This window comes from Lissotriton helveticus, chromosome 1_1 (genome assembly GCF_964261635.1).
Source record: "Lissotriton helveticus chromosome 1_1, aLisHel1.1, whole genome shotgun sequence".
In the NCBI taxonomy this organism is placed as follows: Eukaryota; Metazoa; Chordata; class Amphibia; order Caudata; family Salamandridae; genus Lissotriton; species Lissotriton helveticus.
In genome coordinates, this window is record NC_136057.1 from 298,485,389 (window position 1) to 298,512,147 (window position 26,759).

Genomic DNA, 26,759 nt, shown 5'->3' on the forward strand with positions numbered 1-26,759 from the left:
ATGTTGAACAACAACAAAAGGTTGTAATGGCTACCACAGAAAGTAAGAGATAGTGAGTGTAGACAAAGACAAGAACTACAATTTAGTGTTCTCTTGGGTGTGTAGGTAAAGTATTCCAAGATACCAAGCATGGAATTGACAAGATGTTCTGAAACACTCGTGTCGACAAGTTCCAGTCCTACAAAAACAGATTTAGTCAAAAGAATGTCTAATACATAAAGAAATCAGTCCAGGACAAGTACAGTGTGGCTTAACAGTGTGTTTTATAGCCACTTCGGAGAACATGTCCAAAGGACATCGTGACCAAGTAAAGAGATAAGTAAAAATGAGGCGAGAAGTGGCAATCTGCTATATTACATGGAGGTAGGGAGGCCACAGAAAGCTCCACTATAAAACAAAATGTAGTGATAAAAATGCTGATGCCAATAAGACAGGGAATGTGTTGTAAACAGTATAAATGCAGGAACAATAGTGAACCAAATGGTTCTCTGATAATCAGCGGTGGTTGGCTCAGGTAAGCGCAGTGGGGAGGGGTGGGGCACGGCAGGGGGGAGGCGAACAGATGACTGAATAGGTATTATTCATTTATTTAATTAGACATATTCTGCAGTCTGTCGACTTCCGCCCATCCCACCCTGCCCCTCTCACCACGTTTACTTGTGCCAGCCGCCACTTTTGATAATAAATACTCTTGTCGGAGCCATATCCAGTGGGCTCATTGTATCCAAACAAAGGAAACATTAAAAAGCTCTCTGATTGTAAAAACTTCTGTTGGACCAATTTAAGACTGCATTCGTATTGTTTATAACACATTTCCTGTCTTATTGGCATCAGCATATGTATCACTTCGGTTTTTCTGTATCTTTCCCTTAACTGGCTAGCAAAGGAGCACTATTGGGGACATAGGGCAATTTGAAATTGTGTAAATATGCAAGGCAGGGCATTCAATTTCCTGGAGGAGCTTCAGCGTGCTGGCAACTTGTTAATATATGTAACATTTCTAAAAAAAAACGCACACCATCTGTTTTAAAATGTTTCAAACTGTAATCTATTTAATAAAATGTAAATAAAAGTGGGCCTTTTTTGTTAGAAAAATATCCTCAGATTCTGGTTGGATGGAAATGCCCATAAACCAGGGGTGTAACAAACACCACGGCAGCCCCATGGTGGGGGGGGGGGGGCTCCCAGGCTTCAGTGGGTGAAGGGGGCCTTCTCAGCTCTTCGGTCGAGAGCTGTAAGAGAGGCTTTCTCTAAAGCAGCTGCATTCTGCAGCCTGCTCTGACCTCCTCGTGCTGACCCAGGACTGAAGAGAAACAAAGTAACAAGTTACACTGTTTCTCCTCAGTCAGAGCCAAAAGCCAGGCCCAGAAAAAGGATGGGGTGGGGGCCCTCAGAGACAGCATTCTCCACCGGGCACAGCCTTTGAGAAGGGACGAGGCAGCACAGAGCTGACAGGGGCAGGAGAAGGATTGCAGCTCCCTCCAGGAACAGGATCTGCTAGCACACATTGGAAGGTAAACAAGCATTTGCAATATATGGTTTTGCAATATATATTTTTGCATATATGCAAGTCATATATGGTTTGGATTGGAATTGTTAGTTGTGGAATTTTTTGTGTGGATTGGATCTGTGTAATGAAATAATGTGGCATGGTGTGCAGTGTAATTGTGGATAGTAATTGTGTTGTATTGAGTGTACCTGAGAAGGCAGAACTGGTTCTGGCTGGGCACAGACACACTCTGCCTAGGAGATCAAAGGATTGGGAGTATAAGTATTGGGGCTGTGACCCCATGAAGTGTACTTCCTTGTGACTCAGGGGGAGACTTGCTGCTGCTGGGCCCCAGGAGGAACCACCACGAGGGACTGCCTCCTTCGCTGGAGAGCCCTGTGAGCTGGCCTGCCCAGGCCCAGCCTTCTGCCCCATAGGACTTTGGGACTTGACTTTGCACTGCTGAAATCTGGGCCCCAAGGAGAGGGCTTGTGCTGGGCTGATCTGCTGCCCTGCTGGAGGAGCTGCTGTTTTTGCACTTCTTGAAGGAAAGCGCTGCTGTCTCCCTACTGGCATGGGGAGCGCTGTGGGCAGATCCTCTACTGTTGGGGAGAAGGAGTATGTAGAACCTCCCCCCGGTGGCTCTTTGAATTTGTGCTCACTAGCACTGAGCCTGCGGGAATCGGCCCGCAAACAGGAAGTCAGGCAACCTTGAGCCATATTTGGAGGCGAGGTTCCTGTGTGGCTGGAGAGAGCCCCACGTAGATCTCGAGCCAGAGGAAGAGGCCTCCGACGTTGCCAATGTGAGTGCCGGATGGGCACTCTGTAGCCTATGAACCGAGCCCCAAAGACGAGGGCTCCACCTCTGCTTGTACGGGGCATAGGAATCAGGTGAGGAGAGTCTGTAAGTCAGGCAGTGTAAGCCTGTCTTTGGGCAAGCTTCCGTAGTGACGAAGAGGGCCCCGCGTGTGGCCGGATTAGTTTGTGGATACGGGACCCGACGGCAACTTCCCTCCATAGAGAGGGGTCGGTCCCTACCCTGCAGGCAGAAGGAAGTTCGGGGGAAAACCTCAGCGGAGGTCCCTGAGCAGAAGTGCTCTTCACTTCGGCCTGATCGCAGCAGCGCCATGTGCTAGTGGACAGCTGCATGCTCATCGAAGTACAATGAAAGGAGCCCCAGTGAGTGGGGTGGAAATCGAGCCCTGTTGTGGCTAGGCATGGTGGGTGCCGAGTGCGGGCACAAGGAGGAGCCTGGTGAATGGGCTCCCAGGCACTGTTGGTGCCAAGGCCGAGTGCTGAGTTCATTTTTGGGTGGCATTGTAGTGTCATGAGCGGCACCGGAAGGGTCCCAGGAAGGAGGGGCTCCCAAGGCACTGTTGGTGCCTAGCATTGGCCACACAGCTGTACCGCCCGATCGCGGCAGCTGCAACATGGGACATTTTATTTGATGTGGGGTAAACCCAGACAAGGGTGAGTGGCACTCTTGCCCCTATTACCATGCGGGCTAATTTAGAGGCCTCGTTGTGAGCCTTGAAGGAGGAAGGAACCTGCACAACCCTACCACGCAGTCCCGGTAGTGAGCTCCGAGGCGCAGGGACTGCCAATTAAGGGCAAGTGGGCAAACGGGGATATAGGAACCTGCTGACTATGTTTAGCGATGGGGCACTGTTGCTGATTATGTTTGGCATAATCTGTTTTGGCTAAGTACCACTGAGGTGCACCACTAATGTTGGGTATATGTCTATGGTGGTTTATTTCTAATGTGTTTAGGCTTAATGTGAGTGCATAGGGTGGTTGTGCTACGTGTACCCTATTGCCAGTAGTTACTGGTTGCCTTGCTAACCGTGCACTGATGATATAGGATGAGGCCAAATGTTAAGCATGATGATGTTTTATGCCAAAGTGATGCAGACATAATGCGTTTATGTCGTAGGTTATAATGCTAAGCACAGACAGTATTGTACCAGTGGTTACTGGTTGTGTTTTATATGTGCTACTTGTGCTTTGTGATGGTTCGGACAGTGGCCCGATTGGCCCTGTCATGTATATAATCCCCTAGAAATATTGCCTACTGTCAGCTGGCACAGTGTATATGTGTGATTATGATTCTAATGTGTTTTGGATAATACAAAGATTACTTTTTAAATAACCTTGAGTGGAGTTTCTTTTGTGGTGTTCCTAGTGTGTTGCTTCTGTATGTATTTTGCGCAAACGCTTTACACATTGCCTCTGGTATAAGCCTGACTGCTCGTGCCAAGCTACCTAGGGGGTGAGCAGGGGTTATCTTCAGTGTGTAACTCCCTTGCCCTGACTAGAGTGGTGGTTTCTGCCTGGCTTAGGCGCAAACCCTAGCCAATCAGAAATCACATTTCTAACAATATGTTTTTAATTATCCTCTATTAGTTAATAGTAAGGAAGGGGGAAAAGAAGGGTTCACCGACATCATTCGGTTATTCTTAGGGAGACAAAGAATGCTGTCGTCTGTGGTAGATGCGACTAGAAGTCATAGGTATATATATCAGGAGCTGCCATTGAAAGGAAGTGGAAATGTGCTTTAGATGTTGCCGGTCCTGTGAGGTTGCAGACTTCGCTGGGCTGACAGTGGGTGGGGAAATGCTATGTTGTCACTATAGGTTTAATTACATGAATTGCGCATTCTCTCTGGTGTTTTGTCGAGGGGTACTTGCTGACTGGTGCTACACATGGGATCAGGTTTGCCTTTGACCGGAGGTATGGTTCAGTGGGGTACATAGTGTAAATTAATGTTGGGGTGAGGAAACAAAAATCGGCCCCTTTGTACATTTAAGATTATTGTGTGTATCATGCAGAGGATGAAAAGTAGCAGGATTGGCGTTGATTACATAGAGACTAGCAGGAAGAACTGCTTTGGGGTGGTCAGTTGAAGAGATAGTTTAATATGTTTTAAACTACTACAGTGGCATTGGGGAGTGCAGCAGTTGAAAGGCTCTGTCTTTACTGGTAGGCAGTGGTTAGATGGGGACCGGCCACCAGTCTTTCTTTTGGTGGTGTACAGGGGAGTACTGGGCAGCGCTCACAGGTTCGTGACATCCGAGGGTTGGTTTTAAAGGCGGGCGAAAAGTATAACGGCGGGTTTCGTAGGGGTGAGAGTAGAGTTATTGAATGCGTTAGTAGCAGGTACAAAGGCAGTGGTCTGTGTTTGGAGGTTGTTAACTGAGCGGGCTTCGCTTGAAGGTGGGTCATCAAGTAGGAGGATGTGTTTGGGCGGCCAGCTGACGGCAGTGTTATGTAACTTGGCTGGAGGGTGCATCAGCAGTATTTACTGATATATGTAATCGCCCAATGAAAGTGCGGATGTGGCCAATGGAGGAACCAGAATCCTTTTTTATGGCTGGGGTGAGCCCCTGCAGTATGGCGGGTTGCTGGCCTGAGAACCCTTGACTGACGCGGAGAATGGGCGGCCCCCTCCCTGTACTTTGCCGGGGGGGAGAGCTCAAGTTTCGTTATGCCACTGCCTTAAACATCAGGACGTCACAGTTGTTTCTAGCACAATCATGTAGGAAGGCCGCAATAGGTTGATGACCTTCCATTAGCACTTTGGGTTGGGGGCACTACTAGGCATTTCACTAAAGCGCCTCGGTCACAAAAGGGGAATGCTTCTCCCTGTAAGTATTTCACTGTTGCCTGATTTCACTCTTTGTACAGGGTCACTCAACGTGTCATGAATTAGGCAATGGAATATCACACATAAGCACATTAAAGCAAAGCAAATGTCACACACAAGCTGTATGAGAAATTGACTGCTATGTTTCTATCATGAAACCTTATAACAGATCCCGCTGTTCATCAAAATAAAATATTCAGCAATTGCAACTAAAATTATTTATGTTCAAATAAAAATGTAAAAGACGGCATATGACACAAGCCTTCTCTAGTAAGAGATATCAAAGTATTGAACACCTTCTGCCTAACCACTAACCCATCTGCTGGGCTTACCTGTGTGCGTTTTAGAAGTGTGACGTGGAGCTGGATGAGAAAATACTGCTGAGCCAGGCTGGGACACACACCAAGTCTCTTGAAGAGGGTGGTAATTTGCGAGTGTTTTGTACCTGCAAATGCGGACACAAAACATTCTTACATAGGGTTACGCTCACTATTAGGAAGGGATCATCCCTTCCTAATAGTGAGTCGCAAAAGCCTATTATACGAATCGCTAAAAATTGTGAGTCTCAGAACAGGGTTTGTACATTCCCCATGCTATTTTTGCATGCGCAAATGGGTTCGCAAACATGCAAAAATGGTTGTACATCTGGCCCTTGGTGTCCCAGCATTTCGAATTCCTATGCACAGAGCACAACAATTTTGTAATATACTGAAGATTTACTGCCGTTTTCTTGGGTCACTAGTTAGGGGATAGTTTGAAGTTTTGATGTGGTGTAATGCCTGAAATTCGACTTTGAACATAGCAGGGGTATTGTATAGAAGGGTGCAGAGACAGAATATTGAGTGAAAAATATCGAATTGCACAAATATGGTGGCAAAAATATCATGGGTCAAGAATATTGACATTCAAAATATCATGGTCAAGAATATCGATTTTGGGTAAGTTATATCGATGTAAAAAAATATCAAAGTGTTCAATATCGTTTAAAAAAATATAGATGTTGAAAATATCCATTTGTTATTAATGTTATGTATATTAGTATATATTTTATATGTGTGTGATGCATTTATTTTTTGTATAAGAATTGTCTGTATTTTTATTATATGTCTTAACATTTTTGTAGTTATTGCATTTTTTTGTATGAATTTTGCGTTTTTAGTTCCGTAGTGGGTTGTGGTTTTATAGGGGACTAGGGTGGGAAGTAATTTGGTTATAGTAAATTTATTGATTATTTTTAGTAGCTATTATTTTTTTTTATTGGAATTTTGCGTCTTTAGTACCATAGCAGGTTGTGGGTTTATAGGGGAATAGGGTGGGAAGTAATTTAATCATGAATATATTGAATACTTTTTATGTATTAATATTTGTTGAGGTGAGATGTTATAGTGTTAAATGTGCAAATTCATTTTTATATTTTTTTTAATAATTTGTTGTTAATTAATTTTAGTTAATTAATTGGCAATTAATTATGTTAATTCCGTAATTATTTTTAGGTGTGTGTTGTGGTGTTTATAGGTGAATATGGTGGGAAGGAAGGGAAGTAATTTCATTTTTAATTGACGAATTAATAATTAGTTGTTAATTAATTTTAGTTAATTAATTGGCAATTAATCATGTTAATTGTGTCAATATTTTATGTGTGTGTTGTGGTGTTTATAGGTATGAATGGTGGGAAGGGTGGGAAGTAATTTATTTTTAATTGATGAATTAATAATTAGTTGTTATTTAAAATAATTAATTAGTAATTACTTATGATAATTGTGTAATTAATTTTAGGTGTATGTTGTGCATATAGTTTTAAAGAATGTATATTTAATGAATGTTTATTAATAATTTTTATTTATAATACGTTTTGAAATCATTATTAATTCTGTTGATTATGGAAATAAATGTAAATACAAATGTTGAAGTTTATTTTTATTGGTGTGGGGTTAGAGGGTAGGAAACAAAAGAAATACATGTATGTCTTCAAATTTTCCTAATATTTGCTTCTTTTAAATGACTTGTTTATAAATATTTGTATTAATTTATTTTAGATAATAGCTGTACCTTTTTGTTATATGTAATTCATATATTTAATGTTAATGTTTAATATATATTTTTTTATAACTTTATTTTTATTTTTCTGTAGTAATAAAATACAAAACATACAGATGGGAAAAGAAATCATCAACACAAAAGATACGATCAATAATGTGCATGGAGTTACAATAATGGACACTGAACATTGCTGGAGATTACAAAAAAAAAAAATACCACACATTCGCATTGGCAGTGACAATCCAATAAGTATACAAGGCAAGACCTCTCAGAATTCCAATCTCGAACAGATGGTGGGGAAACCTTTCTCATGGGCCAGGTGCAGATCCGGTATGAGACAATGTAAGGGCTCCTCCCTCCGCATCAAGTTCAAGTTTATAATATTTCAACGATGGGGACCAAATTTTCCGAAATTTACTCGGGCAGCCCCTTGCCTTATAAACCACTTTTCTAGCCGCCATGTAGAAATCCATATTGGACTTCCATTCCATAAGTGTAGGAAGGTGCTGAGCACCCAAGTACTTGGCAATATCCTTTTTAGCCACCACTAACCCCAGGTTGGCCAGTAGGAGCCCATAGCGTGGCAGGTCAACATCCGTGGGAATTCCTAAGAGTAAGAATTTCACGTCCATCGCCATGTTTGCACCGAGTATTTTGTTTAATTCCTCCACTATTTTGCGCCAGTAGGGCTGGATGTAGCTGCATTCCCAAAGAGTGTGAATATACGTGCCATGTTCCGCCGGCATCTGAGACATGCAGGATTATCCACCCTCTCCATCCTGTGTAGCCGCTCCCTATCATAGTAGACCCTATGAAGGATCTTGTATTGAATATGGCGCAATCTTAATTTGATTGCTGTCTCTCATGGGTGCATGAGGGCCGCCTCCCAGTCTATGTCCTAGAGTGGCCCTGTGGTGAGTTCCCATTTTGCGTGAAGTGGGCCGAGATTGTCCAGCATATTATTAATTTGCATTTTATATGTCAGAGATATCGCTTGCACCGGGATCTCCTCTTGTAGGAGTCTGCCCTCAAGAGGGGCATATTCCGGCAGCGTCACACCGTCTAGTCCCTCCGCCTGCCAGGCATGTCGAAGTCTAAGGTAAGCGTAGGCTTGGGAACTGTGCAGTTGGTATTTGGATTGTAGGAAAGAGAAAGAAGCCAGAGAGCCTCTCTCCAGGAGGTCTCCAATCTTCGAAATACCAATAAGGTCCCATTTCTTGAATCCCCTCAGCTTCCCGATCTAAGACAGACTAGTCCCCTCCCACAAGGGGGTTTCTTGCGTAGATTTCCCCTCCCATCTCATCAATTTCCCTGCGGATTTCCAAGCCTCTATCACCCTCTGCGTCACCGGAAGAAGTCGTGACTTTCCTGCTCCCCCATATAAGTAGTGCAACGGGGAACATTCGTGGAACTGGAGTCTTTCCACCCTATACGTCGGGTGGTCCCCTGGTGTGTGGTTCCATTCATTAATAATGATAAGGTGGGCCGCCCTATTGTAGGCCCTTATATCCGGTATGGCCAATCCTCCATTATAAGGGTTACGTTGCAGAGTCTGCAGCACTATCCGCGGATGGGCACCCTCCCATAAAAGGAGGCACAACTCACTGTTAATGAGAGTAAAAATAGTGTCGGGTATTTTGTAATATGTGTTCTGGAGAATGTAAAGAAGCTGAGGAAGCGTTACCATTTTATACATTGCGGCTCGCCCCATAATAGTTAGAGGGAGTTTTCTCCAGCGTTTCCCATCTGCTTGAAAATTAAGCAACACTAGTCGTATGTTGCAATCCAGGCGAAGCACAGGGTCGGTGGTGATGTAGAGACCTAGATAAAGAAAGACCTATGTGGCAAGGCGCAAGCAGCTGGGATAAGTGTAAGGCACTAGGTCCCAAATGAGCGGATAGAGGTTGGATTTAGTCCAATTAATTTTATAGCCACCGTAGCTGCCATATTCCTCAAAGATATGAAAAAGGCGGGGGAGTGTTTCAGCAGGTTGCATGACATAGAGCAGAATATCGTCCGCGTATAACAAAATATGCTCCTCCTCTAGGGAATCCACACTGGCTAGGAAGCCACCCAGTCCCGGTCGGGTACGAACCATACAAGCCAGGGACTCCAGTATGAGGGCAAACAGTAAAGGGGATAGAGGGCATCCCTATCTGGTGCCCCTCTGTATCGGCCAACTATCCGAGAGAGTGCCGTTGACCCGGACTCGTGCCTCGGGCATGTGGTATAACAATGCCAGCCATGCTAAGAAAATCGGACTGAAGCCCATTGCTTCCAGAGTCTGCCACATAAAGGGCCAGTGAATTGTGTCAAACGCTTTCTCCGCATCAAGCGAGAGAAGCAGATGGGGACTATCTGAGCCCCGTACTGTGTCCATCCAGTTGGCCAGGCAGCGCAAATTGAAACGCGTCGCACATTTAGGCATGAAACCAGACTGGTTCTTGTGTACCAGCGGAAGAATTACTTTCAGCAGTCGCTGTGCAAGAATCGTGGCCAGGATCTTTGGGGCATATTATCAAGAACGGCATTAAAAGTATCGCCGCTCTAGCGGCAGCGGTGATAATAGGCTTGATAATATACCCTTGTGAATTCCCATGGAAGCCCATGTTCACACCAGAACATGGGCTTCTATGGGAATTCACAAGGGCATATTATCTAGTCCATTATCACCGCTTTAGCGGCAGTTTTCTGCCGCTAAAGCGGCGATAATTTTAACGCCTATCTTGATGATATGCCCCTTTGTTTCAAGATTATGGGGCCCATTAGGATAGCGGGCGGAAAACCACCTCGACTGCCATGGAGGCGGGAAACAACTGCCTGCCAGTACTGCGGATAAACCGGCGATCAAGCGGGCAAACCAAAACCGCCCGACGCGGGCGGTGATGTCCAAAAACTGACCGCGGCGGTCGGAAACGCTGCGGAAAAGCAGTAACCTGCCGCAAGCAAAACGGAGAGACTGCATGGGAAATTAGGATATCCCCGATGGTCCCGCGGTACGATCGGCTGTTACTGACCGCCGCGTCACACTCAGGAGTGAATGGGAGACACAGCAGAAGAGCTGCAGCATAGCCACCGCAGCGGACGGTGAATGAAAAACATGGCGGAAGATGCCAAAACACCGCAACGATGGCAAAGTTTGCACATATCAAAGTAGCCATGCCCTCCAACTACCCAAAACACATACCAATGAAAAAACAAATGCCAAAAAAAATATATCATTCCAAAGACCACACCCACAACACAACTGACTTCACAATCCCACTTGGACACACACACACAGCTCCTTTACTGACCACAATCTTTACAATACTCCAGAAGAGAAGGCCATACACCACATCTGACAGAGGAGAGGCAAAAGAACACAGCACACACACCACCACCACCACCACTACCACCATCACTACCACCATCACATCACACCAGCACAAACTATCCCCCAGCACACAACACACCTCACACATCAACACCACACCCACCACACACACCCCTGCACCCACAAACATTCCAAACACCACACACCAGGGCAGCACAGAAAATGCCCATAATCACAGAGAGTGAGTTGACAGTCATGGTAAACGAGATAGTGAGAGTGGAACCACAACTGTTTGGTAGCCTGGTCCAACAGACCCCATTAGCCACAAGGACACACATGTGGGAAAGGATAGTACAAAGGGTCAATGCAGTGGGGACCACCCCGCAATCCAAGAAGGAGATCATAAAGCGGTGGCATGATTTCAAGAGGGTTGTCAAAGATAGGAGAAGCAAGAACCGGGAGCTGGCTGAGAGAACTGGCGGTGGCCTTCCCATTTCACCAAAACCATTCACACCATGGGAGGAGAAGGTGCTTGCCATACTACATCCTGAGAGTCTCACAGGAGTATCCGGGGGAATGGAGGCTGGTAAGTTCAAAGAAATGTTAACCAACACACTGATATGTACTTTCTTGCACAACCCAAACACCATTGCACTGTTCACCCTCACCTAACAGGTAGATAGCCGTCTTGCTTGGGTGGCCTGTTTGGGGGAGGGAGGCCTGTACCACGACTCCCACCATGCCCCTGTCCCACAGCCTACCAAGATGGAGCCCTCCCCCACGCAGGAGCATGTGTCAGCCATTGCACTGTTCACCCTCACCTAACAGGTAGGTAGCCATCTTGCCTGGGAGGCCTGTTTTGGGGAGGGAGGCTTGTACCACTACTCCCACCATGCCCTCTGTCCCACAGCATCAGCAAGATGGATCCTTCTCCCACCCGACCCAGAAGCACTTGGCAGCCATTGCAGTATACCAAACGACATAACAGGTAGGTAGCCATCTCACCTGGGAGGGCTGTTTGGGGGGGGCGGTACCAGGACTCCCACCATGCCCCCTGTCCCACAGCCTACCAAGATGGAGCCCTCCCCCACCCAGGAGCATGTGTCAGCCATTGCACTGTTCACCCTCACCTAACAGGTAGGTAGCCATCTTGCTTGGGAGGCCTGTTTGGGGGAGGTAGGCTTATACCACTACTCCCACCATGCCCCCCTGTCCCACAGCATCAGCAAGATGGATCCTTCTCCCACCCCACCGAGAAGCACTTGGCAGCCATTGCAGTATACCAAACAACATAACAGGTAGGTAGCCATCTCACCTGGGAGGGCTGTTTGTGGGTGGGAGGCGTGTACCACGACTCCCACCATGTCCCCTGTCCCACAGCCTACCAAGATGAAGCCCTCCCCCACCCAGGAGCATGGGTCAGCCATTGCACTGTTCACCCTCACCTAACAGGTAGGTTGCCATCTTGCCTGGGAGGCCTGTTTGGGGGAGGGAGGCCTGTACCACTACTCCCACCATGCACCCTGTCCCACAGCATTATCAAGATGGATCCTTTTCCCACCCCACCCAGAAACACTTGGCAGCCATTGCAGTATACCAAATGACAAAACAGGTACGTAGCCATCTCAGCTGGGAGGGCTGTTTGAGGGTGGGAGGCCTGTACCACGACTCCCACCATGCCCTCTGTCCCACAGCCTACCAAGATGGAGCCCTCCCCCACCGAGGAACATGTGTCAGCCATTGCATTGTTCACCCTCACCTAACAGGTAGGTAGCCATCTTGCTTAGGAGGCCTGTTTGGGGGAGGGAGGCCTGTACCACGACTCTCACCATGCCCCCTGTCCCACAACCTACCAAGATGGAGCCCTCCCTCACCAGGAGCATGTGTCAGTCATTGCACTGTTTACCCTCACCTAACAGGTAGGTAGCCATCTTGCTTGGGAGGCCTGTTTGGGGGAGGTAGGCTTCTACCACTACTCCCACCATGCCCCCCTGTCCCACAGCATCAGCAAGATGGATCCTTCTCCCACCCCACCGAGAAGCACTTGGCAGCCATTGCAGTATACCAAACAACATAACAGGTAGGTAGCCATCTCACCTGGGAGGGCTGTTTGTGGGTGGGAGGCCTGTACCACGACTACCACCATGTCCCCTGTCCCACAGCCTACCAAGATGAAGCCCTCCCCCACCCAGGAGCATGTGTCAGCCATTGCACTGTTCACCCTCACCTAACAGGTAGGTAGCCATCTTGCCTGGGAGGCCTGTTTGGGGGAGGGAGGCCTGTACCACTACCCCCACCATGCACCCTGTCCCACAGCATTATCAAGATGGATCCTTCTCCCACCCCACCCAGAAACACTTGGCAGCCATTGCAGTATACCAAATGACAAAACAGGTACGTAGCCATCTCACCTGGGAGGGCTGTTTGAGGGTGGGAGGCCTGTACCACGACTCCCACCATGCCCTCTGTCCCACAGCCTACCAAGATGGAGCCCTCCCCCACCGAGGAGCATGTGTCAGCCATTGCATTGTTCACCCTCACCTAACAGGTAGGTAGCCATCTTGCTTAGGAGGCCTGTTTGGGGGAGGGAGGCCTGTACCACGACTCTCACCATGCCCCCTGTCCCATAGCCTACCAAGATGGAGCCCTCCCTCACCAGGAGCATGTGTCAGTTATTGCACTGTTTACCCTCACCTAACAGGTAGGTAGCCATCTTGCCTAGGAGGCCTGTTTGGGGGTGGGAGACCTGCATCACTACACACAGCACCTATTGCATGCAATGCCTCGATACATGACATGTACCAGTATTTTATGTTCCTCTGCACCATGTAATTATGCCCAGTATTGCACTTAATGATAATAGTGATGATCTCTCATTTGTGTAGTCACGAGACAGTCGATGACATGCACCAAACAGAATACTTGCACAGTGCCCAACACTGAACATTACCCATCTAATCCACAGGTGAAGAAGAACTCGCTGCTGACGACAACAACGACCAGCAGAGCCAGTCTCCACCCCCGGTACATGGACTCTCGGATGTTGACTCCCAGGATAGTTTGGACGATGAGTTCCAGGCCAGCCCATCTGGTGTGCCAGGGACCAACAGATCTCAGGCCCCCATCCTCCCCACCACCACGGCTGCTGCTCCATCAACAGCACAGCACACCCCTGCAGTCACGGCCTGTGCCTCCACCGCTGCCACCTCCGCTACCACCACCACCACCACCACCGGTACCACCTGCAGCACCCTCCCTGTCTCAGGGGATGACCAGGACACAACAACAACTGTGGAGGGCAGGGAGAGTGTGCGTGGACCCAATGTGGCGAGGCAACAGGTCCGTGGCAGTGGGGCAGGTGGGATGGCCAGGGTCACCCCCAGACCGCAGGAGGTTGGCACGCCATCCCTAGACCACTTCACTAGAGTCATCGGGGCATATGAACAGGTCCAGGGACAAATGGCCAGTCTGACGAACTATTGCGTGAGCTCATCCTGCTGATGAGGTCCATCGACACACGCATGGGACAAATGGTGGACCTCATGGCCCAGCAAGTGGCGTTACTGAGGGACAGGCCAGCGTCCCAAACAACACATCTGCCCCCCTCTGTTGTGCTGCAGGAAGACAGTGCACCATCTTCCCCTGCGGCCACAGAGAGGGGTGAGTCCTCAGACGCCACTGGCCATTCAGCAGGCCCCCCCCGCCAAAGTGATCAAGAGCTTGGGAGTTTCTGAAGGCAAGGCACCAGCCACACGCCAGTCACGGAGCCTGACCTGATGGCAACCCTCTTCCCCACTGCATTGACTGTTTGGACTGTCCTTCCCCACACTGCCTTGTCAATGGCACCTGTCTGTTGGACTGGGTCACCACATCCATGTGGTGTCTACTCTTGCATCTCATCTACCATGACTATCAACTCACTGCTCCATCACCACCTTCATGTAAATATGCCTGCACTCATCACATGTCACCTTTGTAAATAAAATACCTTACACACTTCAATTTGTGCAGTTTGGTTTTTACAGCAATATCTACAGTTTTGAAATGGTCCATGATGTATCCAAAAGATGTACATTAGGTAGGCCTGGAGATTTTAGAGGCACCTAGGGAGGCAGAACAGAACAACAGTCACTGGTGTTAGTGTGGCATCACAGACATAACACTACACAAAACATCCACAGTAGTCTACAGGCAGACAACACAATGTGCAGCAAGTGTCACCAGAGTTCTGTATACGTTCACATGTGAAATGTCCCTGTCACATTTCCACACACAAGTTACTCAACATGTGCCTGGCTGTAACATCCGTGCATAGCCCTTCACAACAACTGCAATTACACCAGACAATGTACAAGTCGTACCTGGTCACCCACCTTCAAGTGAAGTAGCGGGTGATGAGCTGTTGACGCATGTCAACCCCTTCTTCCTCTCCACTGTCCTCATCACTGGACTCAGGGCCCTGAACAGGGGGGCCTTGGGTCCTCACCATCATCCAGGAGCAGGGGAATCCTCTTGTGAATGGCCATGTTGTGCAGCATACAGCATGCCACAACGATCTTGCAGACCTTCCCAGGCGAATATGACAGTGCACCTCCAGTCCTGTCAAGGCAGCGGAATCTTGACTTGAGCAGGCCAAAAGTCCGCTCAATGACACGTCGGGTCCTGCCATGGGTCTCATGGTACCTGACGTCAGCCGGGATCATGGGATTCTATAGTGGGCTCAGCAGCCATGGACAGCTGGGATATGCAGAGTCACCTGTGAATGACAAACACGCATTGCAATGTTCCACAGGCAGAGGGCAGCAGGTCACACACACACAGCACACCATAGCACTAGGCATACTCACCCACAATCCAAGCACGCTCGGGAAGCAGATTTGCCATCACCTGGGGCGCCATGCTGATATACAAATCACGGGCTGAGCCGGGGAATCATGCACACACAAGTGATACGGTCATGTGCTCAAGGCACACCACCTGCACATTGATTGAATGATAATGTTTACGATTTCTAAAAATGTGCTCACTTGCCTATGGTGGCACCAGACCTACATCGATGGCACCAACAACATGGGGGATGTGTCCAAGGGGATAGAAGTCACCCTTCACAACGGCCAATTCTGCTCCCCTGGGAAAATGTATGTATTGATCCTTATATAACATCATGGCTGCAAGAACATCCCTCAGCTCCAGGCTGAACATGGGTTGCGACATCCCTGCAGCGCTGGCCATGGTCTCCTGGAAGGAACCAGTTGCAAAGAAGTGGAGGGCTGCCATCACTTTGTATGTGGGTGTGAATATTGTTGGGTAGTGGTGATGAGGCTGCAGGTGGGCTCCAACAGATCACAAAGGGTCTTCAGTGTCGGTCTGTCAAGGCGAATTTGGGAATGATCGCTATATCCTCCATGTCCTCCAGCACTGTCAGGTGACGTATGAGATTAGGCCTCCTCCTAGTTGAGATGTAAATAGACAAATGTCACACACAACCATCATGGGATGGCCACAGCACATACCGTTAAGGATGTCATGGAATAGCAAAGACTGCCACGATGGATGCGTGGCACACCAGGTTACATGGGTGGACATTTGAGACACACAGAGGGCACACCTCTCAATTTACAATACACAAGGGCCGCAAACAACACATAGGTCAATGTGAATGCAAACATACTGAACCCCAAAATTCACATGTGCACGCCTTGTACCATACCATCCACCAATGTGTGTACAATGACCATTACTGTCACATACTCATCTGCTGTACCTGTCACACCTCAATGCATCATGTGAACTTGGAACACATCCACAACCCAATGATCACAGTAGCTGGAAAACTGTCACTTATGTGCTTGAGCTGATATGAAAGCACAAGTAAGTAACAACACCATACAGAAAAGCCTTGCCAAGGTCTGCACTGACCCCCAACACATTGATTTCTTACACATTATTGACACCAGCTTAACACTTTGAAGCATCATCAACCATCCAATGCATAAGTGACATGGCAGGGACCACAGACCAATGTGCTTCACACATGACATGCGTCCCCCACCTGTGGATCATATGGAATAATGGCATTGTGTGCACAATGATGTGCCCTTAACCATGCTGCTGCTGTGTACTGATGCAGTGTTCACAATGGACATTGCCATTGCATGTGCCCCAGATCTTGGAAGCTACCACCTGGCCACGGCGGTGTCACACCAGCACCACCCCCTTCTCAAGTGCGATAGCCATTGGCATGGAGACATGGCTAGATGGCGGTGGTAATGCATGCTCCGCCACCCAAATCGCGGAAGCTACCGCCTGGCCACGGCGGTGTGACACCAGCACCACCCCCTTCACAAGTGCGGTAGCCATTGGCATGGAGACATGGCTAGATGGCGGTGGGCAAGCTCTGTCACCCAAATCGGAGAAGCTACCGCCTGGCCATGGCGATGTGACACCAGCACCACCCCCTTCACAAGTGCGGTAGCCATTGGCATGGAAACATGGCTAGATGGCGGTGAGCATGCTCCACCACCCAAATCGCGGAAGCTACCGCCAGGCCACGCCGGTGTCACACCAGCACCACCCCTTTACAAGTGCGGTAGCCATTGGCATGGAGACATGGCATGATGGTGGTGGGCATGCTCTGCCACCCAAATCGCGGAAGCTGCCGCATGGCCACTGTGGTGCATCACCACCATGGAGCATTGCCTACAGCCAATGGGAGCGATGATTGAGGTGGCATGATGCAGTTTTGAAAATCACGGAAGGCGTGCTCCGCCACCGGGGAGGCGGTCATTGGATACTTTTGAACAATGCACCATCGTGGTAGCGCACCCCGGGCCCCTGCGGTGCATCACTGCCATGGAGCATTGCCTACAGCCAATGGGAGCGATGATTGCGGTGGCATGATGCAGTTTTGAAAATCGCGGAAGACGTGCTCCGCCACCGCGGAGGCGGTTATTGGATGCTTTTGAATGAGGCTGCCCTGGAAAACCAATTGTTGCAGTTTTGCACCTTACAAACGACCCAGGGGGCTATATATCTTTGGGAGTGAGCCTCACATTTCAACTGCTCACAGAGCCTGCTGCCTGGGAACCTCTCCTGCTGCTGCCTCAAGTGCCTGCTGCCTGGGACCCTCTCCTGCTGCTGCCTCAAGTGCCTGCTGCCTGGGACCCTCTCCTGCTGCTGCCTCAAGTGCCTGCTGCCTGGGATCCCTCACCACTCACTTCCACAATGGGTGTTCCATGTCCACAGGGATTTCAAGGATAGAGAAGATCTGTGCTAGTCCATTCACAAGCGAGGAGCTAGAGGTCTTAGTGGACGAGGTGCTGGCACAGTACCGAAGGCTGTATGGTGGCCCCAATGTAGTGGTAAGTCAGCATTAAGGGAGCTGTAGGGCAGGGGGTGTGTCAGACATGTAGTTGTGCTGCTGCACTATATGCCTGAGGGTGTGGGGTTGTGTCATACACTGACAAATAAGCTGTCTCCAGGGCGAGAGAGTGTGTGTGTCCTAAGGTTTTCACTGCCTGCAGTTGTATGTGTGATTGGAGTGTGTTACGTTATCAGCCATCAAGAGCCACAGGATGTTGGACATGTAGGTGCCAGGACAGTAATTGGTCGGGTGAATGTTTCTGTGTGCCACTGTTGTCCGACTCAGTGTGTACCCAGAGACTAGGCCCACTACCTGCCCACCCAAACGAGAACACATTACCGAACTTACATGGTCCCTGCTCCTGTTCATTCACACTGAATAGTAGATATGCACCATCTCAGCCCTGTATATTTGCACACAAACACACTTTTGTAGATGGCTATGTTATTGGTAAGTCCATGTGCCCCGAGGCCATACACATTACAAAACATATGTTCACAGGACATGCTCATTGGATGCTGCCCAGTTATGCACACAGTTCTTCCACACACAGACACAGGTAGATATGTGATGTATTTAGTGGGCAGATATGTATGAGACTGGTGATGTCGTCAAGCCACTGAGGGGTTCAGCGCAGTCATCCTGCAAGTGTTTGACATTATGATGGACCCTCTACGCCCTCATGTATGCATGCTATCACATCTGTTTGGCCCATGCAGAGTGCCCTTGTGAGTTTTGGATGGAGGGAGATTACAATAGGTCCCGAGTCTGTGTCTTGCTACTGTACTGATAGATGTTTTTACATGACACTGTGCAACTGGTCATTTACCCTTCTTTTCTCCCATACCTGCAGCTCAAGGTACACCAGCGTAAGGCCGTGTGGACGGCCATTGCAGCAAAGGTGCGAGCCCTGGGGGTATCCAACCGACGACACACCCACTGCCACAAGAGGTGGGACGACATCAGCCGGCTGGCAAAGAACGTGCCAGAGATGACAGTGGGGATGCTACAGCGCACTGGGCATTTGGCACGGCGCAACATGACACCACTGATGGTCCGCATATTGGCAGTGACTCATCCGGGCTGGATGCACGTCTGAAGGAGCATCGCCAGCAAGGCAGGGGTGAGTATTTGGGGAGGGTGACTTTGGCTGGGTGCGGATGCCGGTATACATGGCCTGTGGCAGCGGTGGCCCATGTGATGTTCGTGTGGTGGTGCTGTGCTGTGTCATGTGAGTGGCTGCTGGGATGTGTGCCAGTGTCAGGCATTGTGCCAAACTGCCCTTACAAAGCTGATCCTCCCTGCTGTTCTTTATCATAGCCAGATGTGTTGGGATCTACATGGTCATTCAGCATTGTGATAGTGTGGGGATTCTATTAGGGGCTGAACAGCTGGGTCCACTATCTGAGTGTGACATCATGTATGCCTACTTTGCATGCACCATGATCGGTGAGGCCCACACATCTGACAACAAGGTGCCCCAGAGTACCATATGGTACTTGTTATGGCCAACTTGGCATTGTGGACTGTCATGTCCTGATAGGTGTGTGTGTTGTCCCCTCCTGTTCCCTGAAGGTCTGTCAGTGGCAATGAGTGTTGACTCCATAACATGTCCCTAGGTGTGTGCAGGGCAAGTTGTGTCTCTGTTACACTTCATCCATGGGTAGGGTGTTGTGCTGTGTGGCCTGAACATGGCTCAGTCATGGCAGATATTCAGGGTTACAGGCACTGTTGTGGTCTATGTAGTGTGTTGCTGCAATGTGATTGCAAGGTGTGGTGGTCCCCATGTTGATTTGGGCATCTCCTGTACTGCATTGATCTGATTGCTTTGTCCTGATGATGACACTAACACAACCTTGCATTTGTCTCTCATGCAGAATCGCCAGTGGACACGGAGGAATGGGAGCGGGAAACCAGTGGTGGCGAGAGTAGCACCACAGCTGCACCAGAGGCCAGAGACACAGAGCTCACCAGCGCATCTGAGGGTGACCGTAGTATGCAGGAGGAATCCGTGGCTGACACACAGAGTACTACATCATCTGATGCCATTGGTGATGCTTCCATGTTGGCAGGCACAGGGGATGGTGAGACTGCAACATCATCTACCACACAGCGGCCAGTGCCCAGCCTCCCATCAACTTCATCTGGTGCTGCCTGTGTCTGTGTCAGTCAGAGGGGACGAGTTACGTTCACACCTGGCACCACTGACCCTGGACCTGTCCCCCCTGCTGCCCTCAGTGCAGAGTGTGTAGAGCTCCTGTGCCAGCTTTGTGTTCGCATGCATCACAGACAAGATTCAGCACAAGGAGCACACAGCAGACACAACCCAAGCGGTCCCGGCCACAGACACCATCCCCACAGAAGAGCAAAGCCACCGCAGAATGCAAATACAAGAGACCGTCAGGGAAGAGCAAGGGCGAAAAAGCAATGAGGCTCAAATCAGGCTCACATGCCTCGGAGGCATCACCAGCAAAGGACTCTACTGTCCCTTAAACGTCACACAGAGCTAGTCGTGCAGTGTCTGTGCCCACTGAGGAAGTGTTGTATGGCAAGGGTACACCTAGGAAGGGCACAGGGCCACATCTCCCCACCACATTAACTCCAATTCCAAGCCCAGTGAAGCAGGTGGAGGAGGGCACTGTAGGGGCTAGCCTTGTCAAAGTGGCAAAGGAGGGCACTGTAAGTGGGACACCTGGCAAAGAGGCAAAGGAGGGCACTGTAAGTGGGACACCTGGTAAGCAGGGGAAGGTGGTCCAGAGGTGTAGCCAGACAAAGCGTTCCGCAGGATCCAGCACATCACCAGAGGGAGTGTCAGTTTCTGCACCTGTGCCTGTTGTATCATCCCCAGTTGCCATTAACCCCAAGACAGGGACGCCATTTCGTATTCCCAAGAAGTGGAAGGGCACCCCTCCAACCACTCCCACCCACACTGTGTAACAGGTCTGCATGACTCCACCTCCAAGTACCACTATACCACCTGGTCCAAACAGCCCTCCAGCTTGCCAATCCACTACTGGCCCTACATCACCTGGGTCTCGGTCTCCCAAGTCAAGTGTTCCTGCTGTCCCCGACACACAGCCAGCTCCAAGTCTGCCAAATGTGAGTGGCAGTCCCCCTCTTACACCTGCCTCTCACACAGGTGTGCTAGTCATGCCCATTGTGTGCCACCTGGGTGTGTTGCTGGTCATGGAAGGGTATGGACAAACACACTTACTGTGCAACTTCTCATGTCCAGACTCCGCATTTGCCCCTGGCAACTTAAATTGTCATTCACTGCTGTGTTGTACTCTCACCTGTGCCATTGACACTGGCCCTGTTGCTCTGCTGTGTTGTACTCTCACCTGTATAGAAAACACTGGAGGGAGGTAGAGCGAAGGGTTGGATTCCTGCTCCACAAGGTACTTAAATAAACAAAGAGAATCCAACTCGAAGGAGGGGAGAGAGTGATTGACACAAGTTGAAGCACTCAGTGTTTTGTAAAATACCCCTCACACACCAAAAGGCCCCTTGGTGTCATGCTTCATCATCGGGGTCTTCGCACCCCTCTAGCGGGATGCGGCGTGCTACGACCTACGACTACGCGGGAGCACTTATAGTAATGACTATGTGTTGTGTGGAGTGTGTGGGGTGTATTTATAAGTGAGTGGTGGGATGTGGTGAAAGGTTAAAAAGTACCTGGCACATGAGTCTATAGAAGAAACTTTTATTCTGAACTCTGGCTGGTACTGTTAAAAGAAGTGCAGTGTGAGGTCAATTCTGTTAATTATAGAACAGGACCTCTGGTGTGCGTCGACATGTTTCGGAGTCAAGCTCCTTCTTCAGGACGGGGGCACAACTTCCCCACCTTACTCACGTATTCTTAATAAAAATGTTTGTGTATTTACAGAAAAGTGAAATATTCAGGCTTAGTGTGCCTACAGCGGTCTGCTACAAGTACAATGACCTGTAGAAAGACAAAAACAAAGATAAACTAATGGTTACCCTGTAGCGGGTAGTTCAAGCAGGTGCAGTCACCTGGAACCTCACCAATTGCTTGTAATAAGCCCTGTAAAAGGAAAAAGGTACTCACAACACATACAACAAATAACACAAAATTACTAGGAGTTACTAGCAGTAGTGGTCATACTTATGAAGCTTGCTTGTTGGCTTCATGAGCATAATGGAACGTCAGGGGTGTTGCTTGACTTGCAATCTGTAGTAAGGAGGAATGATGCAGTTTTTAATAAATCATTCTACACTTACTTAGGAGAAAAAACGGGGTTCAGATGGTCGTTTTCCTGGTAGGTTCAGTTAATACTCACATCAACAGGACGCTATGATCACCGTCTTACCCCTCACGCTGCTCCGCTGGTATGAGACGGTAATCGGGTTTGTGCTATTTATACTTTTTGTAATTGGGCGGAAGTGTCTACATGCCCTAACATGGCTGTTCCGCTCGTTATTGTTAATTGTACCCATGTATGGAGCATCCGCTCCTTGACCATCCACAATACTCGTATGTCCGACACGGACTCACATATGACCAGCGTCTGTAGGCGCGAGTGTCCCTTTAACGCGCATGCGCGTTGCTAGAAAGTTCATCGCCGCGCATGCGTGTTCAGAAGTAGCGCTCGCTTCGGGAGCACTGATGTTTAGCGCATGCGTGCCCTTTACCCGTGCTCAAAGCCGGGAAAGATTTTATCATGTTAGAGGCTTCGTGGGTCAAAAAGACATGGCACAACAGCAGAATTCCACATTTACGGATGTATTCACTGAAAAAGATTACTGGGTATTGGAAATTAATACGCATATACATAATAGTACCTCTCGGTTTGGTGATTGGTACCTTATCAGTATTTCGCGTGATTCTAGGGAAATATTTTAGGAAAATATTTGTAGTTTTTAGGGAAATGTTTTAATTGGATAGCTGGCCCCAGGGCACTTCGTCATTAAGCCCGATTTCATGGGTTCCAAGTCTGAACACCCATCTTTGTTCCTTTTGGAAGAGCCCATTCTCAGAAGGTAGTTGCTCTATGATGGTCCAATTGAGATCATTCACACAATGTTGTGCTGTCAGGTAATGTGTGGCCATTTTCGTGGTGCTTTTTTTACAGCGCACATTGCTCTTGTGTTCATTCATTCTCGTCTTTATGGCCCTAGTAGTCATACCTACATACTCGAGATTGCAGGGGCATTTTATAAGGTAGACCACGTTTTTGGAGTTGCAATTGGAGAACCTCCTTTGTTCCCAAGTAGTTCCATTTCGGAAGGTCAGTTTTGTGCTTTTCTGTGTTAGGTGGCAGCTGCTGCAGTTGCCGCATGGGAAATGACCTTGAATACCTATAGATGGTTGTATGGCAGTTGTTGTAGGTTTCGGTCGGGTATGTACCAGCATGTCCCTGAGATTGCGTCCCCTGCGATGAGCGAACAGTGGTTTCTCCAGGTTTAGGTTACCACATGTTAGTATCTTCCAATGTTTATTAACCATCCTGGATACATCGTTGGACATAGTGGTGAATGTCGTCACACATATTGGTCGTTTGTTTTCATTCGGTTCTTTTCGTCGTTCTTCCAATAGTGCCTCCCTGTTATTATTCTTGGCCCTCTTCATTGCTTTGTCAATGATTCTGGTCGGGTACTCTCGTAGTTTCAGTTTTTCTTTCAGGTCCTCTGCCTGCAGTTTGTAGTTTGACACATCTGTACAATTACGCCTGAGGCGTAAAAATTGTCCATACGGTAGGTTCTCTCGCAGGTGCCTGGGGTGGAAACTATCGTATCTTAGCAGGCAGTTTCTGGATGTCGGCTTGAAATGAGTCGTGGTTTTTAAACAGCCTCCTTCTGCGTATATATTTAAATCCAAGAAGACCAACATGTGGTCTGAGATCGAGCTCGTGAATTTGAGGAAGGCGTTCTGGTTGTTTAACCAGGCTTGGAAATCTTCCGCGGATTGTCGGTCACCTTCCCAGATGACCAGGATGTCATCTATGTACCTCCTTCAGCATTTTATGTTGGATCTGTATGGGTTCAAGTTATGAAGAATCCTGGTGGTCTCGAGGTGGTGTACGTAGAGCCCGGCCAGACTTGGAGCAAAAGTACTGCCCATGCTGGTCCCATGGCATTGCTGATAAATCGTGGTTTTATATTGGAAGAAGTTTTTTTGCAGTGCCAATGAGATGCATTCCATTACTAGCCCTCGTGGTGTTTGATATTTCCATTGTGTGGAAAATAGTACTTCCTCGATGATCAGGAGTGTCTCATCGTGGGGTAGGCTAGTATAAAGGCTTTCTACGTCTAGACTGATTAGGAGTTGAGTTTGAGGGTCAAATGTTGTATTTTGGAGAAGTTGTAGGACAGCCTTTGTGTCCTTGAGGTAGGTGTTTGTTGATTGTACCAGTGGTCGTAGGAAAGCGTCAGCGAATTTTGACAGGGGTTCCAAAATAGAGCCGATACCGGATACTATCGGTCTCCCAGGTGGATTGGTGAGGCTCTTGTGGATCTTAGGGATGCAATAGAAGTAGGGGATGTGAGGTTTTTTCTGCTCCAAAAATTCCCCTTCCTTCTTGCTCAGCCAGTCGTGTGCTAAGGCTTCTTCAATCATGCCTCCGATTTTTATCCTGAGGTTCTCAGTGGGGTCCTGTTGTAGAATCATATAGTTGCGTCTATCTGACAGCAGTCTCATACATTCGTTGTCATATGCTTCTGTGGTTTGTAAGACGATGGCTCCGCCTTTATCTGCTGGTTTTATAGTGATGCTTGTGTCTTCTGATAGGGCTTTGGTAGCTTGTTGCTCTTCCTTGGTAGTGTTGTGAAATGTTCGTATGGACGACACATCCAATTTGTTGACTTCTGTCATCAGAGCTTTTTCAAAAGCTAGTAGCTCTATTGGGAGCAAAGAATCTGGAGGCGTAAAGGTAGACTTTGGTCTGAGGCCGGTATCAGTTGTAGGTATAGGGGATGGTTTGTCCATGAAATAGGCCTGTAATTTAAATTTTCGTATGAATTCTTGCATCTCAATGTTGACCTTGAAGATGTCCGGTTTCTGTGTGGGCACAAAACCCAGGCCTTTATTTAGCACTTTTTTCTGTATTTCTGTTAGTGGTTTTAAAGTTAGGTTTACCACTAGGTCCCTCTCTGGTTGCTGGTTGACGGTTGGTTGGGCAGGGAGCCTGTCATACTCCTGGATTGTCGGGGGTTCCCTTGGTCTTTGTCCTCCCATGTGACATTGTTGCCCTTCCGGTTCTTTCCCCGTGTCCCAGGGCGGGTGCCTAAAAAAGGTTGTGGACCGTAGAAACCTCCATCAAAGTCCTGGTTCCATTGTGGGTAACCTTGGGCGTTCCCTGGATGGCTAAACTGGAAAGGGGGAAAAGGTGTGGGGCCATGTATTGTGGGAATTGAGGTGGGTACCCTCTCCACCCTCGTTGTCTCGGGAACTGTTGTCTTTTTTGTCTCCATCCGCCTCTATTCTGACGGTACCTTTGTCCATTGCTAGAGTTAGAGCTGGATGAGCTGTTATCTGATCCATCACTGTCCATATCACTGTTCTGATTCTTGGGCACATAGTCAGCTTTGGTGTATGGGTATGCTCCTTCAGGTGTGAATTTATCCTTATCCTTTCTCAATTTATTGAATTTACTCTGTTTTAATGTATATTCAAACTCGGTCATTTGTTGGTTTAGCTCATCTAGTCTAATTTTCAGGTCGGCTGGTGATATGTAAGTGCTCAGTTGTACCTCAATTTTCTGGATTTCAATCTTGAGCTCTTGAGTGATTCTGGCTGCCGTTTTGACAATAAGGACCAACCAGTCCCTGGTGCAGTGCCAGGAGATCAACGACCACTCCTTTTTAAACTGTGTGTCTGATTGGAATATGAATGGTTCGTTCTTGACGATCAGACCAGGTGGTCCCATCTTGTTCCTGAGGTATTCCGTCATTAACAAGCCATGTAGTGCTGCTTTTATTTGGTTGCGTCTCAGGTTGACTATTTCATTCCAATCATTAATGTTTGGACCAGTCTCTGGGTTACTAAGGCCCTCAAAAGGATTGATTGCCGTCAAGATTTTATCGATTTCATCCTCACCGAACGTGAGGCCATGTTCGTCCTCCATTTCTTTTGACCGCTGATGTTCGCAACTGCCTAGTGTGATTGATTATGTGTTGTGATGTGAGTATAACTCCCGCAGCTGTGCGCTGCCTAGACTATATAGAAAACACTGGAGGGAGGTAGAGCGAAGGGTTGGATTCCTGCTCCACAAGGTACTTAAATAAACAAAGAGAATCCAACTCGAAGGAGGGGAGAGAGTGATCGACACAAGTTGAAGCACTCAGTGTTTTGTAAAATACCCCTCACACACCAAAAGGCCCCTTGGTGTCATGCTTCATCATCGGGGTCTTCGCACCCCTCTAGCGGGATGCGGCGTGCTAGGACCTACGATTACGCGGGAGCACTTATAGTAATGACTATGTGTTGTGTGGAGTGTGTGGGGTGTATTTATAAGTGAGTGGTGGGATGTGGTGAAAGGTTAAAAAGTACCTGGCACATGAGTCTATAGAAGAAACTTTTATTCTATAACATTGGAAGATACTAACAAGTGTTAACCTAAACCTGGATAAACCACTGTTCGCTCATCGCAGGGGACGCAATCTCAGGGACATGCTGGTACATACCCGACCGAAACCTACAACAACTGCCATACAACCATCTATAGGTATTCAAGGTCATTTCCCATGCGGCAACTGCAGCAGCTGCCACCTAACACAGAAAAGCACAAAACTGACCTTCCGAAATGGAACTACTTGGGAACAAAGGAGGTTCTTCAATTGCAACTCCAAAAACGTGGTCTACCTTATAAAATGCCCCTGCAATCTCGAGTATGTAGGTATGACTACTAGGGCCATAAAGACGAGAATGAATGAACACAAGAGCAATGTG

General features: G+C 48.2%; 1 long non-coding RNA gene across 1 annotated transcript in view; it reads left to right on the plus strand.

The window, feature by feature from the left end:
• The first annotated feature begins 1,463 nt into the window (after nt 1–1,463).
• LOC144769429 (uncharacterized) overlaps nt 1,464–26,759 on the plus strand; it is a 110,027-nt gene continuing 84,731 nt past the window's right edge. The window contains exon 1 of the long non-coding RNA XR_013598696.1: nt 1,464–1,514. This is a non-coding gene — a long non-coding RNA (uncharacterized LOC144769429). The remainder of the gene's footprint in view (nt 1,515–26,759) is intronic.